Source organism: Marmota monax, unplaced genomic scaffold (genome assembly GCF_021218885.2).
Source record: "Marmota monax isolate L192 unplaced genomic scaffold, Marmota_monax_Labrador192_F-V1.1 WCK01_AAM20220418_F8-fsc00099, whole genome shotgun sequence".
Lineage (NCBI taxonomy): Eukaryota > Metazoa > Chordata > Mammalia > Rodentia > Sciuridae > Marmota > Marmota monax.
Genome location: NW_026692126.1, coordinates 4015781 through 4030403, shown reverse-complemented (window position 1 = coordinate 4030403; position 14623 = coordinate 4015781). Strand labels below are relative to the sequence as shown.

General features: G+C 42.0%; 1 protein-coding gene and 1 non-coding gene across 6 annotated transcripts in view; one reads left to right on the top strand and one right to left on the bottom strand.

The window, feature by feature from the left end:
- Znf281 (zinc finger protein 281) overlaps positions 1–14400 on the bottom strand; it is a 141177-nt gene extending 126777 nt beyond the window's left edge. For 3 of the 5 annotated variants that reach the window (XR_009228780.1, XR_009228779.1, XR_009228777.1), the window contains exons 1-2: positions 14131–14400; positions 831–907 (exon numbers count right to left, since the gene is read on the bottom strand). The gene's annotated coding sequence lies outside the window, so the exon portion shown is untranslated. The remainder of the gene's footprint in view (positions 1–830; positions 908–14130) is intronic. The other 2 variants (XR_009228778.1, XR_006856169.2) reach the window with 2 other exon arrangements.
- On the top strand, positions 8533–8606 carry Trnaa-ugc (transfer RNA alanine (anticodon UGC)). Its single transcript has one exon. It is a non-coding gene; the product is annotated as a tRNA-Ala (tRNA).
- Positions 14401–14623: the final 223 nt, after the last annotated feature.

The window sequence follows — 14623 nt, the reverse complement described above, 5'->3', positions numbered from 1 at the left end:
AGATTATGACTCAAGTACCCAGGAGTGGATTTTCCGTTTGGCTTTTTACTATCACGTATAAACAGCAGGTAAGATGGAAATGGATGGGCAAAGAGCATTGAAACAATCAAATTGTATATAACATGAACTTTGTTACCATATCATAATTGTGGGGCCTTTTATTCCAAAGCTGGTTAGGATTTAGGGTCATGTTTTTTATAGCAAGGGGGCATTGAATTATAGCCAGTCAGATATATGATCTCAGCTCAGTCATTAATGTAACATGACTGTGTTTGCTTTTGTGTGACACAAGGCATTACGAGACACTGCTGACATGTCAGATAATGGCAAAATAAATAAATAGTAGGGGTTTAAGACAAAAGCTCTTCTGTCACGTGGCTTTCGGTGCTAGGCAGTTCATGTTTTAAAAAATGAAGAAAAAAATTTATGGCTTGTTCAGAAGTAGGGAAAAAATGTTAATTTAAAAATTAACGTTCTCCCACGGAACATACTCTTCTGTAATCTTGTTTTCGTGAAGGAGTTGGTTTATGGGTCCCCCAGTGTCACTCAGAAAAATTACCTGTTGGTTTCCTATGGAGGAGCCTCAGGAGTGAGAGGAAGCTTGTCCCATTTACTAACATGCAACTGAACTTAACAAGAGTTTCTTTTAAAATGTTCGGATTTTAAACTTTGTTCATCTCTCTGAAACTATTATAGTCTCTCTGAAACATACTTTAAAGTTACTCAAATGTCTTTTGCATTATTCCCATTATTAACTTGGGTAATACTTATTAAGACCTATTTAGATGTAGTAAAAATAATGCTGACTAGTCAGATGTGGTAGTGCTCACCTGTAATCCCAGCCATCTGGGAGACCACAGCAAGAAGATCACAAGTTTCAGGCCAGCTTCGGCAATCTAGAGATACCCTGTTTCAAAGTAAAATAAAAAGGACTGAGGACACAAATAATCCAATCAATAAATGGGCTAAGGAACTGAACAGGCACTTCACAGAAGAAAAATACAGTCAATCAACAAATTTATGACAAAATGTTCAACATCTCTAGCAATTAGAAAAGCAAATCAAAACTACACTAAGATTTCATCTCACTCCAGTCAAAATGGCAATTATCAAGAACACAAGCAACGATAAATGTTGGCGAGGCTGTGGGTGAAAGACACACTTACACATTGCTGGTAGTGCAACGACTATGGAAAGCAGTATAGAGATTCCCCAGAAAACTTGGACTGGAACCACCATTTGACCCAGCTACCCACTCCTTGGTTTATACCCAAAGGACTTAAAATCAGCTTACTACAGTACTGCAGCCACATCCATGTTTATAGCAGCTCAATTCACAATAGCTATACTATGAAAACAACCTAGGTGCCCTTCAACAGATGAATGAATAAAGAATATGTGATGATATATATATATATATATATATATATATATATATATATATATATATATACACACACACACACACACACACATACACAAATGCAATATTACTCAGCCATAAAGAAGAATGAAATTATGGCATTTGCAGGTAAATGGATAGAACTGGAGAATATCATGCTAAGCAAAATAAGCCAATCCCAAAGAACAAAGGCCAGATGTTTTCTCTGATATGTGGATGCTAATCACAATAAGATGGGGGCAAATTGGGTAGAGGTACTTTGGGATTAGACAGAGAGGAATGAAAGAAAGGGAGGGGGTAGTAGGGAAGGAAGGATAGTAGAATGAATGAGACTGTATTACCCTATATGTATATGTGATTACATGACTGGTGTGATTCTACATCATGTACAAGCAGAAGAATGAAAAATTATACTCCATTTATGTCTGATATGTCAAAATGCATTCTACTGTCATGTATAACTAATTTGAACAAAAAATAAATAAAAGAACTAGGGATGTAGCTCAGTGGTAGAGCATCCCTGGGATCAATCCCCAGTACCAAAGTAACAAACAACAACAACAACAACAATGATAATAAATCCCATTCTGCTTCTGACTTCAAACGTATGACTCACTTCTCAGAATAAAACTTTTCAGGATACAGCCTTTGAAATTATGCTAACTGAAATGTCAGCGGATCTGAAAGGCCAATGTTTATATTTCAGGATTATAGATTCACAGAGCACAAGAGCTAGAGGAGACCTTACAGGTTATGAGCTGTCCCCTGTCCCCTCCAAAAAAAAAAAAAAGAACAGTGTGTTGATCTGATGCCAGAGGAAGATCTCAGCATGAGGACTCAAAAGGGTTGGGCCCAAGTTTTGTTTCTTGCTTGTCATTTATCAACGTCTGTGAGCGTCAGTTTGGTCACATAGAAAATGGTAACAGCCCTATTTGCTCAGGCAACATGATAAACATACCAGGAATTGCTGGTGTCTTTAGTGACATTGAAACCCCACCCTCTCCTCCGGGACTTGCCTCAGACGTCTCCCTCTGTCAGCCAAAGTCATCATTCACAAGGGAATGGAAGATCCTTCTGAAACTATTGGAAAAGGTCATGTGCCACTGAAGGCCTGTGCTTGCCTGTGCTGAAGGTGATCTGGGTGCATACTGCGGTGTAATAGGACACCTTGTTTCGTGTGGCAATGATGCAACATTGCTGCAATGGATGAGTCAATTCAAAGTCACACTTGTTCCCACGCTCTACGTGGGAGCCTCCAAAATGCAAGTATGGCTCATCTGTCAATCGCCTTATAAAGCATTTTATAAAAAGAAACAAGGAGCCGGGCAGTGTGGCACACACCTGTAATCCCAGCATCTCAGGAGGCTGAAGCAGGAGGATCACAAGTTCAAAGCCAGCCTCAGCAACTTAGTGAGGCCCTAAGCAACTTAGGGAGATCCTGTCTCAAAACGTAAAAGGGCTGGGGATGTGGCTCAGTGGTTAACTGCCTTTGGGTTCAATCCCTGGTACCATAAAAAAAAAAGAGAAAAGAAAGAAATGAAACAAGGAATGAGATTCCCTACTGAGGATGCACTTGGCTTTGCAACATGGCTAGCTTGCTCACTCTCCATAGTCAGAGCACAAGTGCCCCTCCCTCTTCACTCCCAGCGAAGGCAGGCAGGAGGATTGCTGAAGTAACCCTTAGAACCACAACACATATGTGCATCTGACCGGATTCTCTGAGCCAGTTGCTTCTATGGCATCTCAGCATCTGAGCAAATACTTCATAGAAATTCCACAAGAAAGGAGGTGCTTCAAAGGCTGCCTGGGAGCATGATGGGGCTCCCGGAGTGAAAAGGCACAGCTGTGACAGCTGGGAGCAGGAGCTGCCACTGATCTGCTTCCCTGCTTATCACAACACCATTAATCAGTCCCAATCCCAGAAGGGCCCAACCAACCTCACTCCACTTCTCAGAACCTGCCTGTCAGCCTGGACGCTCCTTAAAACCCCGTCCCAAGAAGGACATCTCCTCGGTGTATTAAAGAATTTGTTTTATTAAAGATATTAAAAAATATTTTATTAATATAAAGATAATAATTACATTTACTATTGATTTGAGGAAAGAAGAATACCAGATGAGCAGACCGTCCCTAAATCTCCTTCACAATAAAATTTGAATGAGGACTTGGCACTTGAAACTTACTGTTACTCAGTGAGACTTACTACTAGTTGCCCCTTATTTTTGGCAAGTTGACCTTGACCACAGTGAGGAAATATGTATATTTTCCAGGTGAAAAATGTACTCAGCCAGGCACAGCAGTGCATGCCTGGAACTCCAGCAACTCAGGAGGCCGAGGCAGGAGGATTGCAATTTCCAGGCCAGCCTGGGCAACTTAGCAAGACCCCATCGCAAAATAAAATTTAAAAAGGGATGGGAAGGTAGTTCAGTGGTAGAGTGCTTGCCTAGCATGTATGAGGTCCTGGGTTTAATCCCTAGTACTAAAATAATAATAATAATAATTATTATAAAATCTGTAGCTATTGAAGTTCATTGCCTACAACATCACACCGCAGTTATGCAGCTGGGGAGGGAAATGTGCTGATAGAAGATCCACTAAGCAATAGCCCATGCAGCATTAGTGATAACAGTTACCATTTATGGAGTGTAAACTGTGTGCCAGACACTAAAATTAAAAAAAAAAGAAAGAAAGAAAGAAAGAAATCAGCTTATTTGATCCTTGCAATCACCCAAAGAAGTATTATTATTATGACTATTATTATTTCTATAAATAGATGACATTTTGTAGCATATTTGTTATAAAATGTAAATTCAATTTCCTGAAATTATACTTTTTTGGGGGGATACCAGGGATTGAACTCAGGGGCACTTGACCACCGAGCCACATCCCCAGCCCTATTTTGTATTTTATTTAGAGACAGGGTCTCACTGAGTTGCTTAGCACCTCGCTGTTCCTGAGGCTGCCTTTGAATTCACGATCCTCCTGTCTCAGCCTCCTGAGCCACTGGGATTACACGCATGCACCACTGTGCCCATCTTGAAATTATACAATTTGACTCAAGGCTGGAGCTCACAAATGCATAAGTTTCTGAGGGTAGAAACAAAAGTAATTTTATCTGACTTTTATTTATGTGTAAATGAATTAATCCGTCCTTTTTTCCCAGCAGGGAAACAGGAAAGGGAGACAGTGCTGACTAGAAGGAAAGGAAGAAATGTGCTACAAGGGCAGCGTTTCATCCCACAGCCCCTAGAGCTCCTATCCACAAGCCTGGGCTGAGGCAAGGTGACAGTGACTCACACATGGATTCATCTCCCAGAGGAAGGGCACCTTCCAAAATTTTAGAATGTTGCAAACCATTTAATGTTTTGCTCAGATATCTCCAAAGCTAATGTTAACCATGAAATAATTGCCACAAATAAGTGAGCACATTGTCTAAAGAAAAAAATCAATAGCTATTTTGACAAAATCCACATCTTCTCTAAAGGTCATGGAAGGTGTGACTCGATTTATTTACATTTTGTATGTCAGGGAGCTTCTTCTGGGCCATAGGTTAAAAAACAAGTATTACACAAACTTGCACTATTTTGAGCAGTTACAGGAGGAAAAAGAAATTTCTAGAAAAAAAAATCTTTAGTCTATGCTGCCTCTGCTGGGGCTGAGGCTCAGCGATAGAGTGCTTGCCTAGCATGCGTGAGGCACTGGGCTTGATTCTCAGCACCACATTAAAAATAATAATAATAATAAAAGTTATTGTTTTTAGCTTTGCTGCCTCTATATTTCACAGAGACAGTGAGAACTATCTTTTTTTTTTTTTAAACACAGGATCAAAAATCACCATAATGAACTAAAAAAGCCCCTAACCTCATCTTGCACCTTGGGGTAGCTTTTAGTGCCTTCCTGATGGTCCTAAAAAGAGAGATCACTAGCTAGTAATTTGTAAGTAAAACCTCACAAAATAACATAATTCAACAAACCTAAAATGCTAGGGTGAGACATCTCATAATTTTGTTTATCACTTAGAGCAAAACCTGACCCTTCCACTGGATTGTAGCCTCATTCAATTGATCCAGTCTGACTCCTAGGTATGTAAAAATGTAAAAACACACACATCTGAGAACCAATAAAATATAGTCTCTGAACTTGTAACTCAAAGAATGATCAGTCTTCTGTCTTAATTTGAAATTTGAAATTTTGAAATGCGCAAGCCTCACTTGCCTGACCATTTTTTATCAGACCCGGCCATCCTTGATTCAGGAATGGGTCTGTCTTCTGCCTTTCTAGTCCTTGGATGACAGACACATGTGACTTCTTACTTGTCAACAGCTTTCTAGTTGTCTCCAAGTCCCCTCTCTACCCACCAACCCCTGGACTCGGGGTTTACTTCCTTTGCATATAACCCAGCCATGGGAGCACAGTATGCTGACCTTTTAAAAGAATCTCTGCTGCAGCCCAGCCTCTCTTGGTCTACAGCTATCCTTCTCCAACCATGGGAAGAGGCCTCCAGGAGTGTGTGGGGAGGTCCGAGAAACCACAGGATGAATACGGCACATTTTCCTGAGGCATTAGTTTTGTGCAACGGTAAGCAATTTGTAACATCTGTTGCTTTTACTAAAACAAACATTACAAAACAGAATGATAAATTGCATAATTTTTATGATAAAACCATTCAAAGAAATAGCATAGTTCTAGTTTTCACTCCATCTCCTATGCAACAGTTCCAGAATGTGCTAGCCTTCAGGATGTTTTACCTAGCTAAAAGGCCCCACAGCGTTTTCAATTTTGCTTCTTTCTCTATTCCTGAATGCAAATTCTTTTCCTGCTAAGATGTCTTCTCGACATTTTCCCCAACTACCCAGCTTTGCTCTGTTGCTTATGATTCAGGTCATCTGACTTCAACATCTGCTTTTCCTTCTTTCTGCTTTCCAAACCTGATCACACCCTCAAGGCCAGTTCAAGTCCTACCTAAGTGCTCTACCTGACCACAGGAGCCCAGCTTTTTTTGAGTTCTCTGAATGGACTTGGTGAAATGCCACTGGCAGAGAATGGAACAGGATGCTGCCTTCTGCCTGCTGGTGGCTCCCCAGGTGGAATAGCTACCTCCAAGACCAAGTGGCCTGCAAAGCCTAACTTATAGTATCTGGCTCTTTACAGAAAAAGCTTGCCAATACCAAGTCTAGCACTAATTTCTAGCACTAAGATTCTATTATCCTTTTTTATGTTGCCTTGTTAATTATATATATATATATATATATATGTGTGTGTGTGTGTGTGTGTGTGTGTGTGTGTGTGTGTTTGTGTATATATATATAATTTCTCAAATGAGAACACAAGCTCTTTTTAGGCAGGGACTGTCCTATTCATTCAGTCTCCTTCAGAACAACTAGGACAATTCTATCCTTGACCATGTGCTCCATGGCTTCATCTGGTACATTACAAAATGACACATCACCCAGGTACAACTTTAATAAAATATTAAATACACTGTTTTCTAATGATGATGTGACTGATTGGCACATGGGTGAATGGGCCAATCCATGTAAGATGCTTACTTCCTGTCTATACTGCACTGGATCCCAGACAATGAGAGAAAAAGCATGTAAGAGAAAACCTGAGGTCTCTTGCCGCAGTCTGGCTGGGCACAAATAACTGAGCCGCCACAAAGCCTTGTAGATTCAAACAGCAACTCTATTCCCCAACTCTCACCGGCACTGCACACACCACACGGGAACACACTCCCTCCACCTGGCTCCGTCCAATCTTCCCGAACCCCCGCGAGAACTCACGGGAACTCCAAAGTAGCGGGCCAGAGGCAGCAAGAGCCGCCCTATTGCCCGACAGTGAAGGTCAAATATACAATACAATCAATCCAGCATCACAGCAATTATATACAGCTTAACTCAAATCATCTCAATGGTTCGCTGGCGTCACCTGACAACCATTCCCTCTGGCAAATGCCAGGCATCATTCTGACTGGGCTGTGGCTCTCAACAGTCTCTCTGCTCTCCTGGACTTGGCCATCTCCTTGAGATGAGATCCATACATGTGAAAGAGAAGCCAACAGAAAATATACAGGGGTGAGCCTGTTGTGAGGCCTAATGCTCCAGAGAAAGGAGAAGCTGGTGCAGACTAAGGGCTGAGAGGGAGCATTTAGCCCCTGTCCAATGAGCCTACGCTACAAATTCATGAAAGGAAGACTAAAGCGATACGATCTGATGAGTGGCCTCTAAGAATTCTATGACGCGGTTTCTCCGCTGCCAGAGCCCTGTGATTGCCATGATTGGAGCACTGAGCTAAATTCTTGGGTGTGTGGGCTGGGGTGGTGGCTCAGTGGGAGAGTGCTTGCCTAGTACGTGTGAGGCCCTGGACTCGATTCTCAGTACCACATATAGAATAATTAAAATAAAGGTATTATGTCCAACTACAACTAAAAATAAATAAATAAATATTAAGAAAAAATTCGTGGGTGTGTATTCCACAGGTGAATGGTGGGAAATGCTCCCTAGTTCACAATTACATTTTATATTTATATTAATTCAAATATCTATAACTTATTTCGCTATAGAAGCAGAAAAGAATTTGAAGAAGCCTAAAACAAATGTATGCATTAACCACCAAACAAATATTTATGCTGTAGTGAACTTCTAGGTTCATGTGCTGAAATCCTAACTGCCCCCCACCCCACCACCAGGTGATGGCACCAAGAAGTGGGAACTTCAGGTGGTGAGTAGGTCCTGGGGGTGCAGCTCTCACAAATGGGATTCATACCCTTATGAAAGAGAAGCCGGACAGCTAGCTCACCCCTTCACCACGTAAAAACACATCAGGAGGGTACCATCTTTGAAAGAGGAAACAGATCCTCACCAGACACCAAATCTGCCAGCTCCTTAATCTTGCATTCCCCACACTGTAGAGCTATGAGAAATAGATGCTTGTTGTTCAAGCCACTTAGTCTATGCTATTCTGTTATAACAGCCCGAATAGACTGAGACCTCCTACCTCATGCCTTGTCCAGGCCCCTGGTAACGTAAGAGGTAGGACTGACCAAGTCCTGGACTCTTGCAATGAGGAGAAACAATCAGGAAGTAAACATGTTCAATACAGGCAGCAAACAAGTGCTCTGAAGGAAGAGTTGGGGATATAGCTCAGTTGGTAGAGTGTTTGCCTTGCATGCACAAGGCCCTGGGTTCAATCCCCAGCACCGCAAAAATTTAAAAAGGAAATAAACCCTGGTGAGGGTAGTGCTGGGTGGGAAGAGGTCAGAGAAAGCTCTCGAATTTCTGCCTAGGCTGAGGGGTGCAGGGAAGCCAAGCAAAACCTGAAAGGAAAGTCCAGGAGCAGGTGTAGCTGCTGCAGAGGCCTGAAGCAGTCCTCGACTGGGGAGGGTTTGTCACTGAATGGAGTGAATAATGAGACATACAGCTAGTGGTCACAGGCCAGACCATGGAAATCCCTGCAGGACATTGTGAGCTTCAACTGTGATTCTATGCACAAAAGACATGGCAGTGAAACTGAAGCAAATTTAGACAATCTGGGGAGAGAATATCCAGAGTTGACAGATCTGCTACCTCTAAGGGCCAACGGATATAATAGAGTTTTGGGTTTGCTCTGGGGCTTCCTAACCAACGGAGTCACAAAGGGTTATTTAGGTTATGAGGGTCTGGATATTTGAAAGGACAGTGCAGCAGTTACCTGGGGAAACCAACTTTGTCCTGGTGCTTGATTCCACAAGAAATGTTACCTGTGGGACCTTGAGAAGTATGACGATCCATCTTCTAGAAGGAAGTTTTTCATAAATCAGAATTGATTGTACATGAGAACAAGCACAGGAACGTTTTCCCATTTCAGTGGCTCAGTGGCTGAATGTAACTGGGTAAATGCTGGGCTCTTTTATTAGCATGTGTACCTGGGCCTCTAGTGTTCAAATATGAGTCAGAGATTTCTACAGCCTTATCTTCATTTTTAATTGCACATAAATTGGTTGTTGGAAAATTGTAAAAAAGATAACATTTTCCCCTATGTCTCTGCCTCCAACAGTGTTCCTGAGTGATTGAGAGTGCCCCAATAGAAATTTCAGGTCCTCATTTCTGCCTGATGGTCAAAGTGCTAAGGACTTGACCTCCTCTGTGGCCACTGGTCAGCAACCAGAGGGCTCAAATAGTCTTTGAAACCAGACAGGTTTGTGACATGCAGCTGTGTGACTTGTTCTAGAAACTTCCATTTCCCCATCTAGCAAGACATATGTCATGTGCCTGGCACTGCGAAGACACTTTTCCTTTCTTCTAGTTAGGAAGTGACTGCTAAGGTGGAAGGCAGTGCTCCACCCAGTTAAAATGCTGTATTTCAAAAAGGCCTCTTAAGAAATGCAGTCAATCCTTTTAATTTTTAAAACTTTCCTAAGTAGTATGTCACAGTTGAAAACATTTCTATCAGTATTGAAACATGAAATGAAAAGCAAGATGGGTTTGGTGGAGCACACCTGTAATCCCAACAGCTTGGGAGGCTGAGGCAGGAGGATTGCAAGTTCAAAGCCAGCCTCAGCAAAAGTGAGGTGCTAAGCAACTCAGTGAGACCCTGTCTCTAAATAAAATACAAAATAGGGCTGGGAGTGTGGCTCAGTGGTCAAGTATCCCTGACTTCAATCACTGATACCCCCTGAAGCCCCAATAAAATAAAATGAAAAGCAAAACTCTTCCCTCACTTTCTTCTTGGTCTTCCATTCTGCAATGTATGAAAAAAAAAAAACTATAATAAAATCTCTTTGCTGTTAAAACAGTAAGACTCATGTAGGCTGATTAGCAGCTTTCCAAACCTTTCCTAAAATACTTGTGAGTATACTTTATGCTGTCTATATTACTAGTGTTCTCTCATGCTCTTTCTGATTGGCCAGCAGTCATGGTTTCCTCCTTGTGCATATAGACCTACCTCATTTATAATTGCCTGCGTGTATTCATTTACCCATGCATTCTTTTGACAAATGTTTTTCAAGTACGTGTGCACTTGATTCTCTATTCCCCCTTTTAATTATTTTAATAATAAGTAACTAATACATGCATGTTCCTTCATACTTGGGTGTGATTATTCCTAGAGAAGGGATTCCTAAAAATGGAATTTGTGGGTTTAAATTTTCTTGCGGTTTATATTTTGGTGGGTACTGACAAATTGCCCTCCAAAAAGCAGAGATCAGTTCATGTACCAGTTCATGACAGTGCCAGGTGCCTCAGTACCAGTTCATGACAGTGCCAGGTGCCCAGTCCAGAAGGTAGAAAATGTTATATATTCTAATTTGTCTTTCTCTGGTCACTAGTAGAGGCGAGCTTTTTCTATATGCTCATTAGCCAATTCTGTGAATTCTTTGGTCCTTGAACTATTCTCTGTAGGGGAGTTTTAAGGGGTCCCTAATCAAGTTTATTGCACATTGGTTCAGAGGTATTTAGCATCTCTACAGGACATAGGTAGGAAACTGCCTATGTTTAAGGCACCTGGCCTAAGGTACACCACTGAGTGTCCAAAAAGCAGGGAGTCATTTCTCGTGATTCTCTTGGGTCATGGGTCATCTGAAGATATTTCAAAGTTCCACCCAGTTCAAATTAGTGGCTTTATAATTTTGGAGTGAAAAGAGGGAAACAGATGGATTCAGTCATTGCCTGTTCTAGCATCTTCCTGGGAATCCTATCATGCACCATCTATATTCTAAAGATGACTCCTACTTCTGGGTCTTCTCAGTCTTCTCTGACCACCGTATTTGAAACAATGCCCCCAGCCCCACTCTCCCAGGCACTCTGGATCCTGCACTGCTTTCTTTTTCTTTATGACACTTTCCACCATGAGCAGCCATTCATTTTACTTCTTTCCTTGTTTATTCGTGTCTTCCACTAACCCCAATGAAAATGTGTCATATCAGAGAATAGAACTCTACAGTCATAAGACAGCGTCAACTCATTCAGTCTTTCCAAAAACCTTGTGATGTCAATATTATTTCTACACAAGTGACAAATGAGTCTAAAATGGCCTTCTCAGGGTAGTTAGCTGTGGAGGGGCTGAGGCTCTATGCTGGGATAGTGATACTTCTGAAGGTAACACCGAAGGCTCCTTCTGACCCAGCTGTACGTTAATAGAAATGTAGCCATTTCCAGAATAGCCATGAGATGGATCTAAAGCTAGTGCTGTGTTTATTAACGTTTTGGGGCTCCACGTACCTACATACCTAATTGTGCACATTTAACTAGTTCCCTGAAATGAGGACTTAGATTCTAGTCTGTACAGGAAAAGTTGGGGACATTCAATCCATTTGTTTTGTTGATCTGCCTTACTAAATTAGAGGCTAGAAAGCTGTTTCTTTTTGAGATTTGGTTTCCACAGCAATTCATATTTTGTAGGCATTCAACAAATGTGTGTACAAATAATTGAATTTCCAGTGGAACGGACGGCTGAAATTAAAATTCTTAATTTCTAAACAGCAGAGGAGCCCCTGCGAAAGCTGAAATTTCACAGCAGTAGTCAACCTTGACCACACACTGGAATCACCTGAGAAACTTGAGAGACTATTGATTCCTAGACCACACCCCCAGAAATTTTGACTTACTGGGTCTGGGGTGAGGCCTGGACTTGGGGAGCTTTAAAATCTCCCCTGGATAAAGTACAACTTGGAGTGAGAAACACTGGCTTAGTTTCCTCAAATGAAGAGTTGAAATAACAGGTACCAAAAAAAGGCTTCCTGAATAGCATCCTTCAAAGGGGCAAGCACCTAGCTGAATAATCCCTTGGAATAAAATGAGATAGGACCTCACCAGAGGGAACCATTAGGAATGGCAGTCCCCAAAAATGAAAGAATTACATATCTGGGGACTTGAATTCCGAGTAGTCATTTCTGAACAAAGAGACACCATTTTGGGTTTTTTGGAATAAGATCTACAAGCTTTCTCCACGAAGCTCCAGGTGGTAAGAATTTCAGGTTGGCAAGCTCTGTGTTCCCCATGGCCACCACTCAGCTCTGCAATTGTGGCATAAAAGCAGTCATAGACACTACGTAAGTGAATAAGGGTAGCTGTGTTCCAATAAAACTTTATTTATGGACATTAACATTTGAATGTCACATCATGACATATTGTTCTGACAATGTTTTTCAGCCATTTAAAAATGTAAAAAAAGGGCTGGGGTTGTAGCTGAGTGGTAGAGTGCTCACCTAGCATGCACAAGGCACTGGTTCGATCCTCAGCACCACATAAATGTAAAATAAAGATATTGTGTCCACCTAAAACTAAAAAAATAAATATTAAAAAAAATGTAAAAAAAAAAAAACATTCTTAGCTTTTGATCCATGCAAAATAAACAGTGGGCCAGATTTGTTCTGCAGGCCATTGTTTAGTACCGCCTGATACAGAAGAATATATTAAGAAACAATTATAGGAACCAAGAACTATTAATAAATACACTGATAGAGCAAAAGGCAAATTTGAGTAGAAGTGATTTAATTCATCCCACTCTGGATACTTCCCATTTTTGCTCTCACAGGAAGCTCAAAACGAAATAACTTCCCAAACCACCACTATACTTATGATTCCAGGCTGTTCCCAGGTGAAGCTGGTTTGTCTTTTAGCTCCTTTCCTACTAGAGAAATTACAAGCTACAGGAGATGGGCAGTAGGTCAGGCCTGGGATGGACCTAACAAGAACTTAATAACTCAATCACAAAACTTGTGGCTTCCCTATGTGGAGGTTGCTTTTACTGTCCCCTGAGTCATAAAAAATACCAGCTCCCTGTTCTCAAGTGAGCGGTTTATAGGCATTGATTTACACAAACACAGGTCTATTAAATATGAGTCCAAAAGATTTGGGGAATTCAGAGACATGAAAACTGGAGGTGGGAGGTAAAGTGGATGTCCCTCTGAGAGGCAGGAGGGCCTCTTGTCTGGGCAAATGAAGCTGCCCAGGTCTTTGGCAATCAAGGGGCTCTTTTTCCTAAAAAGCAGGAATGTGAACGAGGGGCAAGATGCTGATATAAATTGAAATGCTTCCCTGCTTCCTAAGCACATCTTCCCTAGTTATCAAGTGTATCGGTGCATGTCGCCATGCTTATATATCATGCACAATATTCCCCAATAAGAAAAACATTGAAATGCAAAATAAAATTCAGCTCAGTTCTCCCCCAAATTACTGACGGTCATGGACAAGAGAGATTTGGTTTAGGTGGGCAAAAAAGAGAAAGAGCGAGTACATTCAACTATGGTTATTTCTCATCTTTGGAGAAGAGAAGATAAATGAGAGCGGGATGGATAAATGAGAAAGAGATGCAGAAGGAGAAAGGCTTGCAAATTGGCCTTTGGACAGAAGGAGATCTCTTTAACAACACCAATAGCCCTTTGGGAACCTGCAGCGGTAGCCCGCAGATATAGCACAAAACTACTTCTGTTCCCAGATCCCTCAAGCAGCAGCAAGGTCTGCCACCGTAGGTGTCGTAAATGTGTTTTATGGGTCATGCTACTTGCTGCAGCCTCATCGTGCCCAGGCCGTTACCCTCTCCTAATAGTACAGAACAAAGACCAATGTCCGACCAGAGCGACCGGCGAAATTACCCACCTGACCCTCACCTCTCTGATGGGCTTCGCTTTCAAAAGCTTGCCCGATCCTATAGGTTGGACTGAGAGCCCATCTCCGTAGCGACATTAATGCTTTTCCCCAGTCTCACAGGGGAATTTTCCAATTCCACACACAAAAATAAAACCCACAAACCTGACAACCATCCGGGGAGGCTCCAGAACTATTGCTGAAACACCGAAAGCTGCTTCTCATTAAAGCTGAGATTTAGTGGCAAAAGTTGAAAGTGGGAAACTTGCAAGAGACGGTAGGTGTTGAAAACTCTCTAGAGCTTATTTGCACCTGAGACAAAGCAGAAGATCGGCCCTCTGGGGGCGGGAGGGCCAGGAGAGGCCAGGCGCCCTCCTTGCTGACTTAGCAAACAGCACCCATTCGTCACCACCCACATGCACCTGTCCTCCTGCCTCCGACCCAAGTCCATCTTGACATTTGCCCCCAAGGCCCACTCTCCTCTGGGAGCTCTTAGAGCAGGTTTTTGGTGTCATGTTACTTGCTGTGGCTTCAGAGTGCCCAGGTCATTAACCTCTCCTGATAGCACAGAACACAGACCAATGTCCTTGTGTCACTGTGTACTGACTGTCCAGGGGACAGCGGCTTTGTCAGGGTAGCAGCCCTGTCTTGCCTATAG